Raw genomic sequence first — 24,858 nt, 5'->3', positions numbered from 1 at the left:
CAGGCAGGTCAGCCATCCCAGGTCCCCCGTAGATCCCCCTTAGAGCAGGCCTAGGCCAGGGTGAGGGTCCCCCATATTTATAAATCCACCTTTTAGAGCAGGCAGGTCAGCCATCCCAGGTCCCCCACAGATCCCCTTTAGAGCAGGCCAAGCAGGGTTCCCTTCTCAGACCTCCAGTTCAGTGAGTCCACACAACCTACCGTTACCATCCATCCTGCTTTTCTTCTCCAGGTCAGAAGTTCTCCTGGTCAGTCAGACAGTCCCTCCCCCAGCTGAGCCAGCCCAGAGTCAGTCAGAGAGAGAGATCACTGCGCAGCCGCGCACGCAGGTCTCTCTCCAGTCTCCCCCACCACTCGACTTTGTGGGCGGTGCCAAGAGGTGGAGCCAAGCGGGAGACGGGAGCGGACAATCCGAGGGAGGCCTGAGGCTCCGCCCCCGAGCGTTCGCATCGCATCGGGGGTTGAACAGATTCTTCTCGGCAGATGGGCAGACCCGGCAGAGTGACACTTGCGGCGCGGCGGACACTGCAAGGACCGCTCACGGACACCAGTGTCCGTGTGCGGGCACCTTGCCGACCCCTGCCGATTGGCAAGTCCGGCCCTGCATGGGGCCCGGGGCCCCTGGACATCCGGGGCCCTGGGCAGTTGCCCAGTTTGCCCCTCCTAACGCCGGCCCTGCAAGTGACCTCCTGTGATACTATGTTATTAAACCTGTACAGTCCTAAACCTATACCCTGTCCCCCCTGTCATGAGGCCCTGTGCCTATTTTTATTAATTTTTTGCTTCAAGGCTGTCTGCAATATTGGGCTGTCCCCTTGTTATTCTGCTTTGCTGCAATCTTAACCACTTAAGCCCCGGAAGATTTTACCCCCTTCCTGACCAGGGGGTATTTTGCGATTCTGTACTGCGTGATTTTAACGGACAATTGCGCGGTCGTGCGACGCTGTACCCAAATGAATTTGATATCCTTTTTTTCCCACAAACAGAGCTTTCTTTTGGTGGTATTTGATCACCTGTGCGATTTTTTTTATCATGCGCTATAAACAAAAAAAGAGCGTTAATTTTGCAAAAATAACAATATTTTATACATTTTTTTATATGAAATTCCCCCCCAAAAAAATGTAAAAATCAATTTTTTTTAACATTTTCAGCCAATTTGTTTTATGCTACATATGTTTGGTAAAAAAAATCGCAAAAAGCTTATTTTGATTGGTTTGCGCAAAGTTATCGCGTTTACTAACAAAGTGAAAGATTTTTGTCATTTTTGTTGTTGTTTTTTTTTTAACGCGTAATGGCGGCGATCTGCGATTTTTTTGCGGTACTGCGACATTGCGGTGGACAGATCGGACCCTTGACTGACATTTTTGACACTTTTGGGGTTACCAGTGACATTTCTACAGTAATCAGTGCTATACATATGCACTGTTACTGTAAAATTACACTGGCAGTGAAGGGGTTAACTTTTTTGAGAGGGAGGGGCTATGTGTGTCCCTAGGGGCGTGATTATAACTGTGATTGGCTGTGGCTTCAGATGTATGAACAGTGATCAACGGTTCTACATAGTAGAACCGTATGATCATCATTCATACACCGGGGAGAATGACAGGCGGCTTGTTTACACTAGCCGCCTGACTTTCTCCCTCTCCCCCGGCGATCGCCGAGTGACCGGCGGACATCGGGTCCGCCGGTCACACGCGCGGGGGGGGTCCGTGACCACTCAGGAGCGGGAGCGTGCCTCCGGGGACGCGCGCTCGCTCCCTAGACCCTCACAGGCTAGCGATGTAGACCTACGTCACTCTGCCTGTGAGGGGCTGACTGCCGCAGTAAGTAGTCGTGCGGCCGTCGGCAAGTGGTTAAGGAAAATAAACTCTTCTGAAGATCTTTCCTAATCCAAGTTCTAACAAGTTTTTGATTACTCTGAGTGATATCTAATATGGAAAAGTACAGATTTACTACACTTGACCTCCGGAAGAGTTTCCCAAAAATGTTGAAATCAAATTTCTTTGAAAATTTAGGCCAATATGAATTCTGCTTCATATTTTTGGTTAAAAAAAATCCCAATAGGCGAATATTGATCGGTTTGCGCAAAAGTTATAGCCTCTACAAATCAAGGTATATATATATATATATATATATATATATATACTTGAAATTTTATTTATTTAATTTTTTAAACTAGTAATGGCAGCGATCAGTGATTTATAGCGGGACTGCGTTATTGCGGTGAACAGTAAGACACTAACTGATACTTTGTGGGAAACCAGTGACACTAATACAGTGATCAGTGTTAAAAATATGTATTGTCACTGTACTAATGACACTGGTTGGGAAGGGGTTAAAAATTTTGAAGCGATCAAAGGGTTAAATGTGTTCCTAACCAGTGCTATTGTGTACACTGTGTGCTGCTTTCACTAAGGGATGTAATGATATTATTCCCTGCTTTGCAGTAAAAGAAAATTCATCACATCCCTGCTGTCAGGATGGAGCTCTGCATTGCTTACATATGCAGAGCTCCATCCAGCCTTTCTCCTAGACCAGTGATGGCGAACCTTGGCACCCCAGATGTTTTGGAACTATATTTCCCATGATGCTCAACAACAATGCAGTGTACATGAACATTATCGGAAATGTAGTTCCAAAACATCTTGGGTGACAAGGTTTGCCATCACTAGGCGATCAGCGGGCGCCAGCAGATATCTATTTGCCATTTGGCTTCTGCTGTGACCAATTACAGCAGATGTGGTGTGTCCCCTACCAGAAAGTTCAGAATCATGTGTGATTCTGCACAGAACAGCTGTCCAGTAGTATCTGCCATAGGGCAGTCGGCAAGTGGTTAAAGCCCAACTCAAGCATTTTTAAAACAACCTTTGCTCTTCGACCTGCCATTAATTCTTCAAAAACCACTTTACAAGATGGGAGGTTTGCCTCGGTGTTTGAGTGGATGTGCAATGATACCTCTAGGGACCGAGACACTATCTCATTGATTTATAAACAGGTTAATGAGTATGGTCTTCCTCCCAAGTCATCAGCTATGTTACAGTGGGAGGCTGAAATGGGCCAGGTCTACTCTGCGGATTACTGGCTAAACATGATGTCCAAAATGCATAGGGGCACTAAATCTATCGCAGTCAAGGAAGCAGTTGTCAAATTACATACCCGATGGCACTATCCCCCTGTCATATTACATAAAATGTACCCATTGGTGCTGGACACCTGTTTTAGAGGATGCACGGACAGGGGTAAGCATCTCCACATTTTTTGGAGCTTTAAGGCCATCAAACCCCTCTGGCAATAAGCCCCCTGCATAGTGGTCCCCATTACAGGGTCTCTTATTGCATTCACTTATCCCCATGTGTTTGTTCTTTGCTGATTTACCTGAGGTCTTGCCCCCATGCCAGAGGTTAGTTCATACCTTGTTTAGTGCTATCCACTGGGCTATAGACCTAAATTGGACATCCCTGGTCTCAGGTTATGCAACGCATTGAAGCGATTAGATTAGTGGAAGGGATTCACCTCACAGATAGGGATACCGTCCACATATTCCACTGCAAATGTTCAACCTGGTCCACCTATTATTAGTCATTTATATCTTTAAAGTGGTTGTAAAGTCAGAAGGTTTATTTTTTATCTTCTATGCATTAAAATAAAAAGCCTTCTGTGTGCAGCAGCCGCCCTCTAGCACCCTCTAACACTACCTGAGCCCTAGCTTCCTCCAATGATATCCATCATTATCCGTCCAGGACTCTCCTCCTGATTGGCAGAGACACTGCAGTGGCGCAACTGGCTCCCGCTGCTGTCAATTAAAGTCAGTTAGCAAATTGGGAGAGAGAGGGGGTTGGGCAGAAACAGGGTTCTCTGTCTTAATGGACACAGGGAGCTGTGACTCAGCTCGGTGCCCCCATAGCAAGCTGTTTGCCGTGGGGGCACTCAACAGGAGAGAGGGGCCAGGAGAGCCGAAGAGGGACCCGAGAAGAGTAGCATCTGCACAGAGAAGATAAGTATAACATGCTTGTTATTTTAAGAGATTTTTTTTTTAATTTCCAGAAGTATTCTGTCCAGGCTGTTAGAGTAATGGGTTCTTCTTCTCTACTGGTGTCAGCAGGTGACCTTTACTGCTGGACAAAGTGGAGATCACATGTCCAGGAGTACTGCAAGCTGAGGTCAGTATGATGACACATCCCCAGTAGGTTCGACCAGAACACCAGAACTTCCAAAAAGTTCGGCCCGGATTTCAGAACCCCATTGAAATCAATGGGACCCGAACTTCGGTAATCAAAAAACACCATTTTGAAGCTCTAAAACCCAATAAATGCCCCTAAAAAGTGCCTAGGGTTCTGGGCCATGCCCCAGAGACTATTAATCACACAAAAAAAGTTCTTAAAAATTGTCATTTTTGATAGAGAGCCAATTATTGAAAAAAATTATTGAAAAAAAAAATGAGATTTTTTTTATTTTGACTTTGGATTTAGTTAGTGTCTGGGGGGTCTAAAAAGTGTACCTGTGAAGTTTCAGCTCTGTAACATGTCCAGAACCAGAAAAAAAAGATAGTTTCTATTAGGTCACTTATAGAACAGGGATATGGCTCCGCTATTTTCACACCTTGCCGGTTTTGTAAAAAGCTTTTTTTTGGGCATTTTTTGGGGGACTTTGGAGGCAGGCATAACATCAGAACTTCTGTGTAGGGGTATATATACATACACCCATGTATGTATATATACACCTACACATATATAGGTGTGAAAGTAGTATAACACTATGCTTGCGCTAATGAAATAATTAACAGGCATATGGCTCCGCTCCTATCACACCTATATATGTGTATGTGTATAATACATATAAGTGTGTGTGTATATATACCCCTATACACAAGTTAAGATGTCATGCCTGACTCCAAAGACCCCAAAAAAATGCCCAAAAAAATGCCCAAAAAAACGCCTGCGCCAAAAAAAACCCACCAAGGTGTGTTATTGCAGGCTTTTTTTTGGGCGTTTTTTTGGGGTCTTTGGAGTCAGGCATGACATCTGAACTTGTGTATAGGGGTATATATACACAGACACTTATATGTATTATACACATACACACATATAGGTGTTATAGGAGCGGAGCCATATGCCTGTTAATTATTTCATTAGCGCAAGCATAGTGTTCTGCTATTTTCACACCTATATATGTGTAGGTGTATATATACATACATGTGTGTGTATATATACCCCTATACACAAGTTCAGATGTCATGCCTGACTCCAAACATGTCCTTAAAAAAGCCCTATAAACGCCTGCAGCAAAAAGCAGGCTGACCGGAGAGAAGCCATATCGCTGCTCTGTAAGTGACCTAAGAGAAAAGATCTTTTCTCTATAGCGGTCACCCTGAAATGGAAGGGTATGGTCACCCTGCCATAGCAGTCAGAGTCAGTTCACCCTACACTACACTACGGTCACCCTGGCACCTAACACTTTCCCTACAGAAACTTGATTTTTGAAGCTAACTATAGTGGAAAATAGCACCCTAACTACACTAGATATCACTTTCCTCACACTAATTATTGCTAAATGACACTTTTGAAGCAGAAGTAACAGAACTGCTTCCACTCTCTTCCATGTCCCTGCATTAAAATGCTAGGAATTTGGCGGGGCTATCTTATATACTGGGGGGCGTATTCACTAATGATTGGCCTCTGGACCCCCCAGTCACTCCAATCACATTCCTAGCATTCTCCTGCCCCCTCAATTGGCTTTTACTAATGGTTCTGCTCCAATCATGGGCTTTTAAAGCCCATTTCCTGTCCCATTGCATTTTGGTCGGTTCTGGTTGCAGAATTCCGAACTTTTTCATCAAAAAGTTCTAAATTCGGCCGAACCTCGAACAGTCAATGTTCGGGTCGAACCGATGGTCGACCCGAACCGTTCGATCATCCCTAATCCCCAGTAGCCATGTCCATGATGATCTGGGTTTTAAAGGAAGCATGTGTGATGATGGTTATCATTTAACCTAACACAGCCAGGTGCACACACTCTTCCACTCCTTGCCTCCAATGACCAGTCTAGGGGATGTGTTTTTTTGTATTTTATTTAGAGAACTTTGATAGGAGAAGGAATTTAGTAGGGTACTCCAAATTACTTATTTACAAGCAAAGACAACTTTTAAATTAGGACTGAGTAGCAGACTTTCAGTAGCACTATGCAGCAGGCTGTATAGAACAAAGCAAGTCCCTTTCCAACAGAAGAAATTTAGTGGACCTTGCTTCTTCAAGACTCTAGCCTGTGTCCCCTTTAGATTATGTAGCACTGTGCCCATAGGGCTTGCTTTATGTAGACTTCTTAAGCCTCCCTTTGATTACCTGTAGACAGTTGCTGGGGGTTTTCACACATTCATCCTTCTTCCCATGTGCTTGTCAATCATCATCTGAATTTCTCGTCTGAAAATGTCTTCTTTGTCCCTCTACAGGTATGTTCTTACTGTTGCAACTCTCTCCACCCCAAACTGTGATACTCAAAACTGGTCTCCTTATGACTTGTCTTTAACTGTGGTATGTTCTTACTGCTGCAACTCCACCCAAAACTGTGATACTCAAAACTTTTCTCCTTATGTCTGTCTTTAACTGTGGTATGTTTATTTTGTTCAACCATCTGTAGACTGTCCTCATTGCAATGCTTTTTTTGTTTCTCTCCCTATGTCTTGCCCTAAATTATAGCCTATCTTATCTTTATAACCTGTCCTCTTGTAAGTATGTTACTGAAGTGAAAATTTTGCTCTGTTTAGCCAGCCATTCTTTATTAACTCCTGATTAGCTAATTAGAAAGCACCCCCCCCCCCCCATCTCTAACAGTATATAACTAAGCATCTCTTGGGAAAGGCACATTTGCAAACGGGGCTCTTTCTATAAGTGGGAGCACTTCTGACTTTATACTTTACACAGAGAATTAACACAGCGAATGAACACAAGAAATACTACACAGAGAAAAACACCACACAGACTACAGGTGTACTTGCTTACACCTTCAGCTCTTCCTCCTTGTAACATGCACTCTCTAACACTCCTTCTGACAGCTGTGTCCTCTATCCTTAAACTCTCTCTCCTTCACCCCTCTTATATATATATATATATATATATATATATATATATATATATATATATATATATATATATATATATATATATCACCCTTACATATGTACTCTACCTATTACTGCACTCACCATCTCTTGCTTTTTCTAAATCCAGACACACAAAAAATATCCAGTACACTGGGGCATGTTCCTTCGTATAAATTGCACTCTCATATTACCTCCCTCACCCTTCTGCTTCTCTTAACCTCTGGAGATATATCCCCAAACCATGGGTCTCCATCATTTAACTGCACACAACACTCCCATTACCCTGCACCCTCTAGCTGCGGCAACAATCCACAAAATTTAGTTCCCATTGCTCTTCTTCCCAAGACTAGACTCCTTTTCTCTTGTGCCCTTTGGAATGCCCGCTCTGTCTGTACCAACTCGTCTCTCTCCATGACCTCTTTATCGCTAACTCATTTAATTTACTCACCATTACTGAAACCTGGCTTCATGATTCCAAACAGCATCTTCTCCTGCCCCAACCCATGGTGGTCTTCTCTGACTCACTTCCCAGACCCAGTGTATGCAAGTGTATGCAAGGGAGGGGTATAGGAATCCTTGTAGCCCCACATAGCACCTATTAGGTACTTCACCCACCTCCATCTCTGTCACTCTCCTCATTTGAGGCACACTGCATTTGTCTTTTCTCTCCAGTTTCTCTAAGGATAGCTGTGATCTTTGGCCCCTTGGACTGGTATCAACCTTTGTTGATGACTTCTCTGCCTGGCTACCCTATTTTCTCTCTTCTGAAATCCCCACAATCATTCTCAGTGACTTCTATATACCTATTAATACTAACACTCCTGCCACTTCTAAACTTCTCAGTCTAACCTCCTCCTTTGACTTGAAGCAATGGATACATGCTCCCTCTCCTCCACCTCCTCTCCCTCCAACCGCCTTACAGTTACCCGTAGAAACCTATGCCATCTCAACTCTTCTCTTCTCTACTCTGCTACCGACTACCTCTATGACAAAATATCACCCCTGTCCTGCACCAACCTAGCCACTTCTGTCTACAACGCTTCACTTTCAGCCTCTCTGGACACAATGACCCCCCTCACTACACATCGATTCAGGTCCCAACCCCGTGGCAAACAAATAACACTAGAAGTTTGAAAAAGCATAGCCATGCTCTTGAGCACCTATGGCGTAAGACTAGGTCTCAAAAAGATTTCAACCATTATAAATCTGCCATATTTTATCTGTCTCATCAACAAATTATCATCCTATCCCTGTCAACTCTTCTCTACCTTCAACTCTCTACTTCGTCCTCCACTGCCTCTGCCCACTAACTCATTCACTGCTCAGGGTATAACAAACCACTTCAAACAGGAGATTGACACAATTTGTGAGGAGATCTCTGCTTTTCAGGTACCTTCCACGCTGTACACTTCATGCCCACAGGTACAAACACTACTTTCTTTACTCAACCCCACCACTAAAGATGAGGTTTCTAAACTACTTGCTAACGTCCAGCTAACCACCTGCCCTCTTGATCCTGTTTCCTTGCAAATGCTGCATTCACCCTCCCGCTCTAGTCTACACTCACATCTTCAATCTCTCCCTCTCTTCTGGCATCTTCCCCAGGCTTCACCGTAGGAGAAACACAGGATCTCCATCTTCCTCTCTCACAGAATGGTGATCTGCCTTGTTTACATCAGCAGACCACCATTCTGCCTCTCTCAGGAACGATCGCCGGACCTGCTGATTTGCTACCACTGTGTCCAACCACAGTGGGAGTAGTTCGCCAGAGGTGCACATGTACACACCAGACCAAGAAATGTAAATGACGTACAAGTATGGTATTTCACGCTGGGGGGCTGCCTTGCCGCAGTACATGAATGTGAGGAAGTCCGGAACTGAATTGCTATTGTGATGTTTGTGGTGGTACCAAGAAAATCCATACTCAATATTTTTTTGTTTTTGATAGACTTCAGAATGAGGTAACCAAGTTGTTAAATAAAGACACTTACTCCACATTTTATCATTTAACCTTACAGTATGGGGAGCTCCCACTGTAAAGATTTTGTTTTTCAAATTCTGGAGTTCAGATTTAAAGTAGTTCTAAAGGCAGAAGGTTTTTTTATCTTAATGCATTCTATGCAAATTCTATGCAACAAAATAAAAAAAACCTTCTGTGTGTAGCATCCCCCCCCCCCCCAGACTCCCCTAATATTTACCTGAGCCCCATCTCGATCCAGCGATGTTCCACGAGAGCCTCGGCCATACAGAATTCCCGCTCCTCATTGGCTGAGACAGCAGTGGTCACCATTGGCTCCTGCTGCTGTCATTTAAAGTTAGTGAGCCAATGAGGAGAGAGAGGGGGCTCTGTGTCTGAATGGACACACAGGGCAACAGCTTGGCTCGGGTGCCCCCATAGCAAGCTTCTTGGTGTGGGGGGCACTTGGCAGAAGGGAAGGGCCAGGAGCTCTGGAGAGGGACCCAAGAAGAGGAGGATCCGGGCTGCTCTGTGCAAAACCACTGCACAGAGCAGGTAAGTATAACATGTGTATTATTTTTACAGAGAAAAAGACTTTAATATCTCTTTAAGGATACTCTGCAGTGGTTTTTGGAAATTCCCTGTACTTCCCTCTAAAAATATTTTGGCATTTGCAGTTCCTATATTTCTGTCCTCACAGTATTCCTATAAAAAATGAGGTTTTACCCACCACAGTTAAAAATAAAGTTGGTGTTTAAACAGCAGCAGAATCTTACATGACGCTCTCCAGAACATAGGTAGATACAAAAAATATTTGTCAAAGGTAAGGGTAGTACTTAATCTCTGTAATGACTAGACCAACACTACGTTACAAATACTTCCCTGAAGGCACAGGCCCAGCTATCTCCAAGAGTTGTGGCTAACGTCAAGCAGTCCACTGTTTGATAATAAACTTTGTTGCTGTAGCAGTTTCATTTTTTTTCCCTCCTGTGCACAGGTTGGGAATGAATAATGATCGCTAGTGTATTCGTACACATGAAAGAAAATTCTGGGCAATGTGTTGTCCTAAGATATACCTCTCCCCTGCCAGGACTGACAGCCATGAAATGATGACACCATATTCCTGTCCTTCATATCTGTTCACAGTTGAAACTGTCACAAAATAGAGGGGAGAAAAAAAAATCTGTCAAATGGTTCTGTTCTTTGACACATTGTTTAGACCAGAGGCTTTAAAATGTTTCTGAATGCAAGAGGTGTTAAATATGCTTCTGTTCTATTTCTTTCTATTTTGGGCCCTGCTTGAACTGGTTGCTTTGGAACAATGATTGTTATGCAACTATAAATCCCAGTATGGAATGGGCACAAACTGCATGATGGTGAATTTCATTTGGTCCATGTGTGTTCAAAAATATACCGTTCAACAAAAAGAAACTTTTCAAAGTGAAGTTCTACCTTTTGGGAAAAATAGAGCCACAATACCATTTGTTATAACCACAGCAATAAATAAAAAAATGATACTAAGGCTCCATGTACACGGGATGTTAGAAAAAACGTGCTGCAAAGCTAGTTCTGACGCCGGGAAAAAGCAGCCATTTTCCATTTGCATTATTGCACTTTTGGCCACGTTGCTTTTAGCAGTATTTTTTCTGCCTCCATTCAAAATCAATGGTTCCCTATGGGAGCCTATTGATTTGAATGGAAGTCGCACCGCAAGTTGGATCAAGATGATCCGACTTGCGGCGCGACTTGCGCTGTGAGAATCTTGAGGGGGAAATCAAAGCCAAAAATGGGAAAAAAACTGCGTGGGGGTTCCCCCCAGGTTCCAAACCAGGCCCTTCAGGTCTGGTTTGGAATTTGAGGGTAGCCCCACGCCAAAAAAACGGGCGTGGGGTCCCCCCCAAAATCCATACCAGACCCTTATCCGAGCATGCAGCCCGATAGGGCCGGAAGGGGGAGGGGACCAGCGAGCGGCCCCAACCCCCCCTGGACCATACCAGGCCACATGTTCTCAACATGGGGGGGGTGTTGGTGCTTTGGGGCAGGGGGAGCTCTGCACCCCCCACCCCAAAGCACCTTGCCCCCATGTTGATGAGGACAAGGGCCTCATCCCCACAACCCTGGCCGGTGGTTGTGGGGGTCTGCGGGCAGGGGGCTCATCGGAATCTGGAAGCCCCCTTTAACAAGGGGGCCCCCCAGATCCCGGACCCCCTCCCTATGTGAATGGGTATGGGGTACACTGTACCCCTACCCATTCACCCCATAAAAGGCAGTGTATGTAAATAATGACAGGAGACATTTTGGAAAGTTTATTAAAAATCTTCATCTGTTCTTCTCTGCTCTGGTCTTCTCCCTCTCCTGGTCTTCTGGTCTTCTGCTGTCCACTCTTCTGCTCTTTTGCCCTCGGCTCTTCTCTTCTTCTTCTTCCTCCGGTCCTCCGGTGGTTATGCCGGTCTCCGGTCTCTGCAGCTTGTTATATAGTCATTGTGGGCGTGGCCCCCGATCATCATTTGGGAGGCCACACCCCCTCATGCACAGAGCCCCAAAGCACCAACACCCCCCCCCATGTTGAGGGCATGTGGCCTGGTATGGTCCAGGGGGGGGATGGGGCCGCTCGCTCGTCCCCTCTCCCTTCCTGCCCTACCGGGCTGCATGCTCGGATAAGGGTCTGGTATGGATTTTGGGGGGGGACCCCACGCAGTTTTTTTCCCATTTTTGGCGTGGAGTTCCCCCTCAAGATTCTCACGCGGTGCGACTTCCATTCAAATCAATAGGCTACCATAGGGAACCATTGATTTTGAATGGAAGAAAAAAAACTTATAACGTGGCTGAACGTACGTTCATCACGTTCGGTCACATTTGGTCACGCCGGGAAACACACGTTCGAACGCAAATAATTGCGTTCCAAAAAATGTCCCTGAACTCAACTGCCTGCAAATGACTGTAAACGACCCTGTGTACATGGACAGATAAGATAAAATTTAGATGGGTTCAGGGGCTTCTGAAAAAAATGCCCAACTGCTCCTAAACGGCCATTTACAACGTCCCGTGTACATGGAGCCTTAGTCCGCTAGTGTTTCTGTGCTGTTTGGGTTCAAACGTCCTGCTAATTGAACAGCAGCTTAAAAATAGTTATTTTCAATTTAGTCATAGCATACTGTATGTACATACTATATATGCCCCATAGTAATGATACTATTCCCACTGTTTAGCCTGAGCCTCCAGTTTGGTTCTCTTCTTGGAAAAGTTCATTGGGACAACAATTTTTATTTATTTTTTTAATGCAAAAAAATAAAAATATAGAAACACAGAAAAGTGACGACAGAAAAAGACAGAGTAGTCCATCGAGTCTACCCATTTTTTTTGGTTTGTTTTTTGTCCAAAACATTTTTTGAAACATAACATCATACAGGAAATAAAAACATGACAGGCATACAGGAAAACGCCTGAAAATAAGCAAAATACAGTCATGGTGTACAATTAGAAATACAAAAGTCAGCATTAGATGACACAGAAACCCAGGTGTATCTATGACACCGGATATTGTAGAAAATAAAGAAAAGAAAAACCATGGAGAATGTAGATGAATGGGATCCGAGATGAAGGGTCAGGCACTTGTAGTGACCGCCTAAACGGTGAAAGCCGGGATGATAAGGCTAAAACTGTACATCTGCGGGGTCCCCCGGACCCCGACACCCCCATAGGGGAACTTGCTGTGCCAGGGGGTGGGGGGCCCACGCCATGGAGGTGTGTGACCCGGCGAAGGTAGCTCATATTGCGGGCACCTTAGTATTGGTCGGTGGAGGAAAGGTGACCATCGGACGGTATTCAGAAGACCCTATGTGAGGAGAGGGGGGGTTGAGAGGGGGGGAGGGGAACGAGGAAAGGAGGAAGGAGAGAAAGGGGTATGGGAAAGGAGGAGGGAACACACAAGAGGGAAAGAGGGGAGGGCGGAAAGAGGGATATAGGTAGGGACACGAAGAAGGAGTGAGAATGAGAGTGTAGGAGAGCAAGGGGGGGTAAAGGCAGTGTTGGTTTGTTTTTTGATGCAAGAACAAATCCAGGGTAGTTGAAAGCAGCTTCTTTAACTTTAAGAAGATATTTGAATCCCTCTACACCCTTAAAAAACATCAAATAACCTTAATTTTGCCTACATCAATGCATTTCACCAAAATGGCAAATTTTTGTTTAAATTCTCTAAATTTTTACACAAATTTTTCCAAATAAAAACTCTCAATTGTGTTCATTCCTACATTCCTTCCTTCCTTCCTCCCCCCCCCCCCCGCGCTACTGTAGTCTTCTGGTGTGGCTGGTCTAATACAGCTAAGAGGCTATTAGGAGCTCCAACCAAAAGATTTTGATTATGCCTGCCCTTTCCTACCCAATTTGCCACTCATAGATGCCATACTACAGCTTCTACGGATGACACAAAAGGTGAACTTGGCAGGAAAGGATAGACATAGTCAAGCTTTCTTGATGAGAGCTCCTTGCAATCCCTTAGCTGTATTAGCTCATTCCCTGAAACCTATTGTAGTGGAAACCCTTTAACTTGGAAGTGTTGCTTGGAAGCTGCAAGGATGTCACCAATTTCCACTACTTGGCATGTCCTCCATTTCTCCTCAGCAGAAATCCAGGACACAATTCCCTGGTCACACATAAAGCCCTTCTGCTGGCTATTAGGGCTGCTAAATGCCATCCTTCTGCTGTAGCTCTGACGGGTGATCTACTTCCTTGTGTTTTGTGATTGCATTGTCTTTTCTTCTAATAAAATGTTTTGTTGTTATTGTATGAGGTTGTTGAGCTCTGTGCTATTTTTTTCTCTCCATAGTTTGTGGACCTTCTCAGTCTGTCCCAAAGTGCTGCATGGTCCATATGCTTCTAGATCAACATTTGATTTATAACATTGCTTGGCCCACATCTCTTTTGCATATAGCCCTGGAACACAAGTCATAATGTATTTTGTTATGTGAACACAGATAGTCCTCTGTCCTATGGCTTCAGTTACTACAACTCGTCACAATGTGTAGACAGGAATTTAAACGAAATGAAAATTAAACGAAAAACGTGCGAGATTTGAACCATATATGGCCGGCTTAAGTCATATCCCTAAACCATTCCCCACCAATAGCAATCCTTCATTTGCAAAAAAGGGCACTGAAAAATGCACATCAATGTGTGTTCTATATGCAATGCTTGTTCTCTTCTGGCATGTTATACACACTCTAATGCATGCACTATGGTGTGAACGAGTCCTTACTGCTCCAGCAAATTTCAAGTGTCCTGGATTTACATTTCACATTTCTGACCACCGTTCCAAGTTTGCATTTCCAAGTGATCAGGCTTAGCTTGCATGTTCTGTCCGCTTTGTATTTATATAACAGTCTGAATGACCGGCTTCGCCAAAACTGCTCTTAGTCACAAAGATACTATAAACAGTTTAGAAGTGAGTCATCTTCAGATCTGAAGAAAGTAGGAAGATTCTAATATCTAGACAGGTGTGGTCTGTTTATGGCAGCCTTTGCTCTGACTGTATTCGGGGGATTTTGAAGCCAATTTCTATGCTAAAATCCACTCAGTGGGGGGTAAGCAGACACTGATGAATGGGTTGTTCCAATTTGTTCGTTATTAGATCATGAGGGAAATGTAGAGGGGACTTGAAATGAGCTGTAGTACAATTAAAACAAGCTGTCACAGCTAGACCCCCGTGGTGCTTCTTATTCAGGGTTTAAATTTGCATCGCGTCATACCCCTAATGTAATCCGTCTGCATAATATTGTTGTGATATTTATAACTGCGTCAGTGCCTGCACATGGATTTACTAGACCTCTGAGATGTTAACCTATTCTTTTTCAAAACTTGTTGAGAAGAAAAAATATATACATCTACTGTAATAAATACAAAGATAAGCAAACCACAATATGCTTCCCTGTCCCTTCCCAAGTCCACACTGCACTTTGCTACTGTGATGCACGCTGTAATGGTCTGTACACTGTACACTTAAAATCTTCAATGGCGAGTGGTCACTGGTCAGCACAGCCATGGTACCCATTGAGAATCTCTTCTTTCTTCCAGAAGAAGAAAGCTTAGAAGAGATTCTCATTGGTCAACATGGTTATGCAATGCTTACAAACACCGGGGTTGTGTTGTGCATCTTCCAAATGTATGGTATGCAGGCCATTACAGTGGTTGGCGGTGTGGAGGAAAAAATGTTGTAATTTAGTTCACTTTTAAATTTTTTTTGAACAGGCGACACAAAATCTTTTTAAAGCAGGCTTTTTATAAAATGTGACATCACCGGATCTTCACCTTGACCAATCAGAGAAAGCTTTGCATTCCCTCAGAAAAATGCTAAATATTCTCTGAATGGCACCCACGTTGAGCTGCTGTCAGTCTGGTCTAATAGCTTCCTCTAAATCTAGAGAACTTGAGAAGTTTCTGGATGATAGGTTTGGAGCTATGCAGATGGAAGCATTAATATTGGCAGAGCCCTGGCATAACCCAGGGGGGGCAGGCTATGATGGCATGCTGGGAGACCATATATAATCTGTGAGAACACTGAGCTCAGGGTATTTTTCTGGGGAGGATTAGGTCCAGCCCTCCAAAGCACTGCTGCTATGTCGACTGTTGTGAGGCCTCAGGTAGGTGACCCTGGTGCTAAAGCTGACTGAGGGGAGGCTGTCCGCAGAAGATCTGGTTTGGTATCACTGGAGTAAGGTGTCACTTGGAAGTTGGAAGAAGGCAACCAGCTGTTCTTGGGCATTGTGTGAGCACAGACATTCTGAAATATCCTGGGGAGCTTTGTGCTGTTTGGTACAAGCACATACTTTATTATTGATTATAGCTCATCCTGAAGAAAACCTCAAGTGTACATTATTTTTGTTTTTGCAGTAATCCACCCACTTCCCCCAACCCTATCCAAGTTCTCCAAAAATAAAAACCACAAAAACAACAGACTGGTCATTGAAGAAACGTGTGAATGAGCCATGTGAATGAGCTGCGGGGCGAAGCCTGTGGGGAAGACCTGAACAGTAATACTGCAGCTCCAACGGGAGTAGCGCTATACTAACTCTATGTTAACATTAGACACAGGCTCTTCCAAGGTGGTATCTGAATCTCATGGAAGAGGATGTGTTGATGATGTTGTAGAAAATGGCAGTCATGTGACCGCTTTGTTTACTACTTGCCAGCCGAACAAGGAAGTGACTGTCAGCACATGTAAACTAAAACAGGATCTAAATAGCTCCTAGTGCTTGTTTTCTCATCAAAATCTGAGTGTTGCTGTAAATGGAATTACAGGATTGAGATCTCAAGACAGATTAGTTATGTACACTATCTTCATTTACCACATACGTGGAATAATTTTATTGGATGAATAATTGCATGAATTGTTTTTAAAGTTGAACTCCAGACAGATATAAAGCAAACAAATTAATGCAACTCTATTTTCATTATTTACAATTAATTGTGATTATAAGGTGAGTTGTATAAGTATCTGAATTTGATTTGGTATCTGCCTCTTGCAATTTCTGTACAGCAAAGCTCTTTTTCTTTTACTGCCCACTCACAGTCCAGGGAGGGGCAAGACCTGTAGGTGTTACTAAACTGCAGCAAAAAAAAGTCTGATCACATTCCTGGCTCCAGTGGGCTTCCTCGGCCCATTAGACTGGTCCACGCTGTTGCCTCTACAGGGAGCTTTCAGTCATGGTTGCAAACTCACCACATACAATGCAGGCTTAATCACCGAGCGCTGTATGTGATAATATGGAGGGATCATCCACAACCTGCATTTTTGGGTAGAAAAAAACAGCGGTGGCCTGAAGGATAGGGTAAGTAATACACCTTCATCAGGCTTGTCTATATGTTAATTTGCAAAGTTCAAACACTGATTTTTGTGGCGAGGACGTAGAAGAGGTTTTCTTCTGATGACTCTTCCATGAAGACCATATTTGTACAAGTATCTCTTTATAGTGGAATAGTGTACCATAACTCCAGTGTCTGCCAGATCTTTCTGGAGGGATTGTGCAGTCAAACGTGGGTTTTGAATTGTTTTTCTCACAATCCTGCGAGCTGTTCTGTCTAATATTTTTCTTGGTCTTCCAGACCTTGCTTTAACTTCCACTGTTCCTGATGATTGCCATTTCTTAATTACATTCCGAACAGAGGATATTGACATCTGAAAACGCTTTGCTATCTTCTTATAGCCTTCTCCAGCTTTGTGAGCGTCAACTATTTTCAGTTTCAGTTTTCTAGGCAACTGCTTAAAAGATCCCATGGTGCTGATTGTTGGGGCAAGGTCAGATGAGTCTGGGCATTTAAAACCTTTGAGATTGACATCACCTGGTCTTCCCAGACAATGATTGAGACCAATCCATGACACTGGCAGGTCTCAGCCTTGCAAAGGGGGCAGTGCATGCTATAAACGCTGCAGGGTGCCCACATTTTTGCAGACACCATTTTTTTGTTTTCTGCAATTTTGAAAGTGTCAATGATGGAAATAAAATCTAACTTTTGTTGACATATTATAAGAATGTCTAATCTGTAATTCGATGCCTTTTGGAGATTTGTCCATCTTTCCTTGGCTTCTTTATGCACATTAATGCAAATTTTTACCTGGGGTGCCCAAACTTTAGATCCCCACTGTACAAGAGTCATACGAGGTGTGTCTTAAAAGTTTGGTGAATGGTCCAATATCGCAATGGCAACATTGGCACATGGCTATCCAGAGACACGTCAAGAAGAGCCACCTTGCGTGGAGTACACATGACCGTCAGGGTAAACCCGCTATGTTGTCCGTGTGAGAGGTAGGGTTACAGTGCAATTGAGCAGCGAGTGAACATAAAGTTCTGCTACAAATTGACGAAAACGGCGACGAAGATGCATGAAATGTTGCTGCAAGTGTACAGGATGGAAGCCGTGAGCAGAAAATATGTTTACAAAAGGTTCAAATCAGTGTGATGGGAAGGATGAGCAACGTTTGGGTCCGCCGTCGATAAGTGGCAATAGATGGAATGGTGTTCATCGTCTTCCCCGTGACCCAAAAGGAGTCGCCTGCAAAAGTCCAAGGTCAAGACAATGTTAATTGCCTTATCATCCATAAGGAATTTGTTCCTGGGGGTCAAACCTGTAAACTCTGCATTCTATGAGGAACTTTAGAAACGGTTACTACAACGCATCCGCCGTGTTTGGCCAGATGTGCACAGGACTGGACAGTGGATATTGCTGCATGATAACGCCCCTTCGCAGTGTACGATCCATGTGTGCCAATTCTCTGCATTGGAAAAATTTAGAAGATTACTGCACTACTGTCATGGAGAACAGCACCTGGCACTACAATACAACACTACTGTCTAAAGTGATAAAAGGAGAAAGTACCACGCTAAAAACAGTACCTTATGTGCAAATACATTTACATACAGATGCATACAATAATCATGCATATAAAGTGCAGCATATATACATACAATATTACGTGTGTGGATAACTGTGAAAAATGCAAAACCACCATTTAAAGTGCAAAATGACAAATGTGCAACCTCTTTATATATATATATCTATATAAAAGAGTAAAATCTTCAAAAACTTGTATGATATTAAGTGTTCAAACAGAAGATAAAGTCAATTTCCGAGAAGGGATGATGTCCATGTGGACGAAACGCATCAGATCATACTGAGTTTGCTCCATATCATTGCGCCTGTTGGATACTACTTGTGATCACACCGCTTGTACTTGAATAATTTGTAAACTGCAGAGTGGATGTAAGTTTTCTACTTTTTTAATAAAGTCCTTCTATGACGGTTTTACACTATGAGGAGACTTTTTGTATTCTATAGTTATCCGAGTTCCTATACACTTAGAGAAGATTTGATGTGACCAAGGAGACGTTGAAAGCCATTCAGCGATTATTGCTTTTACACAGTTTCAATACCTTTAGCTTGAATGACTCTCTGCCGCTGGCAATAGAGTCCATTAACTCTGGTAAGCACTTTTGACTTTAACCGCCTGCGGACCGCCTGCCGAAGATATATTGAGGCAGTGGGGCCGATCACATATCTAGTGATCCGCGCATCGGGGTAGGGAGCGGATCGGCTGAGCTGCTATTTTCTTCAGCACCAACCAATCAGCAGGTGCCAGTCGCTGATTGGTCGCTGGCACCCGCCGATCGGCTCCGGACATTACCGAAGAGAGCCCTGTGTAGGTAAACAAACACAGGGCTCTCTTCTAACAGCAGCAAGGTGCTGTTTTTTTCTTTCTGCAAAGCAGGAAGTAAAAAGCCAAACATTGCTCAGTAATAACAGCACACACAGTACACGGGGTAACACATGTTGGCCACACATTTAACCCCATGAGCACCTTAGATGTTAACCCCTTCCCTGCCATTGTCATTAGTACAGTGACAGTGCATATCATATTTTTAGCACTAATCCCTGTAATTCTGTCACTGGTTCCCAAAAAAGTGTAAAAAATGTCAGTAACGTTTTTGTTTTGTTGCAATATCGTAGTCCCGCTATAATTCGCTGATCGCCGCCATTACTAGTAAAAAATGTAAAAAAATAAAATTCCTTAAACATATCCTGTAGTTTGTAGATGCTATAACTTTTGCGCAAACCAATCAATATATTGGGATTATTTTTTGTACTCAAAATATGTAGCAGAACACATTTTGGCCTCAATTAATGAAGAAATTTTATTTTTTACATTTTTTTTTAATTGAATATGTTTTATAGCAGAAAATAAAAAATATTGTTTTTTTTTCCAAATTGTCAGTCTTTTTTTGTTTATAGCACAAAAAATAAAAGCCGCAGAGGTGATCAAATACCACCAAAAGAAAGCTCTATTTGTGGGAAAAAAAGGACATAAGTCGTATTTGTGTACAGCATCACACGACCGTGAAATGTTGTAGCCCTACGTCAGTCGAGCGCATTGTGCTGGAGGGCGAGCGAGCACCGCCGGCGGCGCGCTCCCGCCCCGACTAGGCAGCCGGGATGCCAATCCACAGGATTGCCGCTAGGGCACCCGCGATCGCTCCCTGCTGAGAGAGAAGGACGGTCAGCTGTTGTAAACACAGCCGACCGTTCTTCTCTCTGAAGTGATCATAGAGCACCTGTGATCCTTCTATATAAGATCACAGGTCTCTATGATCATTTCACAAGTCCCTCCCCCCCACAGTTAGTAAACACTTCCCCAGAGATGTATAGTAACTAAGTAGAACTACTTCACTACTGTACTTAAGTACCGAAAGGCGGTATCTGTACTTTCCTAGAGTAGAATTTTTTTCTCCTACTTCCACTTTTACTTCACTACATTTTTTCGATGATTTCAATACTTCTACTCAGATATTTTTTTTTTGTGCTGCATAGTTACTCATTACTATTATAAAAATTACCACTGCCAGAACAGTAGATGGCAGGTTTCATGAAACTCAAAACATGTGTATTATCAGCGCATACGAAAATAAATGCTACTGTATGTATAAATAAAAGCTGCATTTGAAATAATAAAAAACAATATGATGTTCAAACTTTTGACTTCTTTCTTTAATAACTTCATAACACAGTACTTGTACTTTTACTTTCAGTACTTGAGTAGCAATTTTTATTTCAAAACTACTGGTACTTTTACTTTCAGAACTTGAGTAGCAAAATTTAAAAAAAAACTACTTGCAATACTAAAGTACAAACAATGTTGAATACTTTAGTACTTCTACTCAAGTCACTTTTTGATAGAGCACTTCCACTTCTACTTAAGTCACTTTTTGATCAAGCACTTGTACTTTTACTCAAGTATGGGTTTCGAGTACTTTATACAACTCCGCACTTCCCTAGGCTCACACTTAACTCTTTGATCACCCATAGGTTAACCCCTTCCCTGCCAGTGTCATTATTACAGTAATAGTGCATATTTTTAGCACTGATTACTGTAGTAATGTCACTGGTCCCCCCAAAAGCGTCAAAAATGTCAGTTAGGGGTCCGATCTGTCCGCCGCAATGTCGCAGTGCCACTAAAAATTGCAGATCGCCGCCATTACTAGTAAAAAGAAAAAGAAATAAATAGAAATGACATAAATCTTTCCCCTAGTTTGTAGACGCGATAACTTTTGCGCTAACCAATTAAAATACGCTTATTGGGATTTTTTTACCAAAAATATGTAGCAGAATACAAATTAGCCTAAAAGGATGAAAAATGTTGATTTTTACATTTTTTTTTGGGGGGGGGGGGGGAATGTTATTTAACAGAAAGTGAAAAATATTGTTTTTTTTCTTTTTTTTTCAAAATTGACGGTCTTCTTTTGTTTATAGTGCAAAAAATAAAAGCCGCAGAGGTGATCAAATACCACCAAAAGAAAGCTCTATTTGTGGGAAAAAAAGAGGACATCAAATTTTATTTCAGTACAGCGTTGCACAACTGAGTAATTTTCTGTTAAAATAACGCAGTGCCGAATCGCAAAAGATGGCCTAATAATTAAGGGGCAAATCCTTCCGGTCCAGAAGTGGTTAATTAATTCCAGGTGGTGACTTTTTTTTTTTGGCCATGCAGTGTATATGTAAGGGTCCTTTCACACGGGCTTTCCCCCCAGCGGACTCCGTTTTGCTCAGCGGGGAATCAATCTGCCAATCCACGCTGAGCAGGCGGATGACAGGTCCATCTGCGCTTACTTTGCAGAGACGGAGCTGTCAGATCCCCGCTCTCCTCTATGGGAGATCGGATGAACACGGATCGCCTGTCCATTTTCATCTGATCCTATCCGATTCGATCCGATCCTCCAGATGGATGGAAAATAAGGTTACCATCCATCTGGATTTCACGGACAAGATTGGATCGGACAGCAGCTGGTATCAGTGTAGATGTAACCGCTGACATCCGCCGCTCCATAGGGGTGCATGGAGCATCCGATCAGATCCAGCTGAAAAACTGACAGGTGGACCTGACCGAAAAGTCCATGTGAAAGGACCCTAAAGCGCTGCATAAATTGACAGCACCATATAAGTACCTGAAAAAAATAAATAAAAAGTGGTAGGAGTCAAAGAAAGTTAACACTGTATTGTAGTGCTAAACTAACTTCCATTATCTTTCAGTCAAGTTTGATGAGACCCTCAGGCAAAATTTTGTTTTATGGCCCAGAGCAACATGCGTGTCATATTAAAACGGTGAGCGCTGTGACTGATGCAAAGTTGACATCACTTCAGAAACATAATATAAAATGATGGTGAAAAAACACACGATTTATTCATTTTTACAGTTCATCGCTGTCTGGCCATGACCTTCAGAAAGCCTTAAACGGGATTAAACTTTGAATTGCAGATGTAATAAATCTTTATCTGTTTTGGATGCTTATTCTCTCTCTCTGATCCTCTCTCACCCCCAGCCAAGCTTTCACAAAACATATACAGTACTATGGTGTATTCTACAGAAAAACTATTATTTTATACACCTTATAGTGTATGTAAACCCTATATAGGAGCTTCCTGTATTTGCTCCACCTAGGTCAGTTAACCCCTTAACACATATATTCCGTATAAAATAAAGTGTAGCGCTAAACACAAAATAGAGCCAATGAATCTCTAAAGCATTGTGAAATACGTCAACATAAATAAAACGTAAAAGAGTTGTAAAGTCCTTGTAAACAATTCACTATATAAATATGTGTGACACTATGAGGATGAATCTTCTATTGTGCTCTCCATATAACCCCAGTGGCCTAATCAAAGAAGAGATGGGCATAAAAAGGTTGGAGGTTGCACCGTGGTTTTTCCCAACCCCCAACAGACTGCCCAGCCGCAAGTTAAATTGACTGTAAAGCCTACATTTTTTTTTTTTTTTCGTTTTAACCACTTCAGTTCTGGAAGGTTTACCTCCCTTCATGATCATTTTTTTGTGATGCATTGCATTACTTTAATTGAAAATTGTGCGGTCTTGCAATGTTGTACAGTGCCTTTCGAAAAGTATTCAGGCTTCAAACATAAAGATATAAAACTGTAATTTTTTGTGAAGAATCAACAACAAGTGGGACACAATCATGAAGTGGAATGAAATTTATTGGATATTTCAAACTTTGTTAACAAATAAAAAACTGAAAAATTTGGCGTGCAAAATTATTCAGCCCCTTTACTTTCAGTGCAGCAAACTCTCTCCAGAAGTTCAGTGAGGATCTCTGAAATATCCAATGTTGACCTAAATGACTAATGATGATAAATAGAATCCACCTGTGTGTAATCAAGTCTCCGTATAAATGCACCTGCACTGTGATAGTCTCAGAGGTCCATTTAAAGCGCAGAGAGCATCATGAAGAACAAGGCACACACCAGGCAGGTCCGAGATACTGTTGTGGAGAAGTTTAAAGCCGGATTTGGATACAAAAAGATTTCCCAAGCTTTAAACATCCCAAGGAGCACTGTGCAAGCGATAATATTGAAATGGAAGGAGTATCAGACCACTGCAAATCTACGAAGACCTGGCCGTCCCTCTAAACTTTCAGCTCATACAAGGAGAAGACTGATCAGAGATGCAACCAAGAGGCCCATGATCACTCTGGATGAACTGCAGAGATCTACAGCTGAGGTGGGAGACTCTGTCCATAGGACAAAAATCAGTCGTATACTGCACAAATCTGGCCTTTATGGAAGAGTGGCAAGAAGAAAGCCATTTCTTAAAGATATCCATAAAAAGTGTTGTTTAAAGTTTGCCACAAGCCACCTGGGAGACACACCAAACATGTGGAGAACGGTGCTCTGGTCAGATGAAACCAAAATCAAACTTTGTGGCAACAATGCAAAACGTTATGTTTGGCGTAAAAGCAACACAGCTCATCACCCTGAACACACCATCCCCACTGTCAAACATGGTGGTGGCAGCATCATGGTTTGGGCCTGCTTTTCTTCAGCAGGGACAGGGAAGATGGTTAAAATTGATGGGAAGATGGATGGAGCCAAATACAGGACCATTCTGGAAGAAAACCTGATGGAGTCTGCAAAAGACCTGAGACTGGGACGGAGATTTGTCTTCCAACAAGACAATGATCCAAAACATAAAGCAAAATCTACAATGGAATGGTTCACAAATAAACATATCCAGGTGTTAGAATGGCCAAGTCAAAGTCCAGACCTGAATACAATCGAGAATCTGTGGAAAGAACTGAAAATTGCTGTTCACAAACGTTCTCCATCCAACCTCACTGAGCTCGAGCTGTTTTAAAAGGAGGAATGGGCAAAAATTTCAGTCTCTCGATGTGCAAAACTGATAGAGACATACCCCAAGCGACTTACAGCTGTAATCACAGTAAAAGGTGGTGCTACAAAGTATTAACTTAAGGAGGCTGAATAATTTTGCACGCCCAATTTTTCAGTTTTTTATTTGTTAAAAAAGTTTAAAATATCCAATAAATTTTGTTCCACTTCATGATTGTGTCCCACTTGTTGTTGATTCTTAACAAAAAATTACAGTTTTATATCTTTATGTTTGAAGCCTGAAATGTGGCAAAAGGTCGCAAAGTTCAAGGGGGCCGAATAATTTCGCAAGGCACTGTACCCAAATAAAATTGATGTCCTGTTCTCCCTTTCCCTTTAATGCAAACTACCGTAAAGCCCTCAGGATACAGACGCAGACCCCTGAGCACATTCCAAAAGAGACCACACACTGGCCTCTACATTTGGGATCCATGCTGGAACCCCGGGGGGGAGAGTGTGGCTTCTGCCCGCCCCTCCTGTGGGCAAGCGCTGTCCATATATACCATCTCTCACAGCAGATCCATACCAATCCTTATTGATCTTACCTGTTGCGACTCACTTGCCGCCTTTGACACCTATCTGGAAAT

The sequence above is a fragment of the Pelophylax lessonae genome (assembly GCF_965119305.1).
Source record: "Pelophylax lessonae genome assembly, chromosome: 10".
Lineage (NCBI taxonomy): Eukaryota > Metazoa > Chordata > Amphibia > Anura > Ranidae > Pelophylax > Pelophylax lessonae.
Note: the sequence above shows the minus strand (reverse complement) of the source record.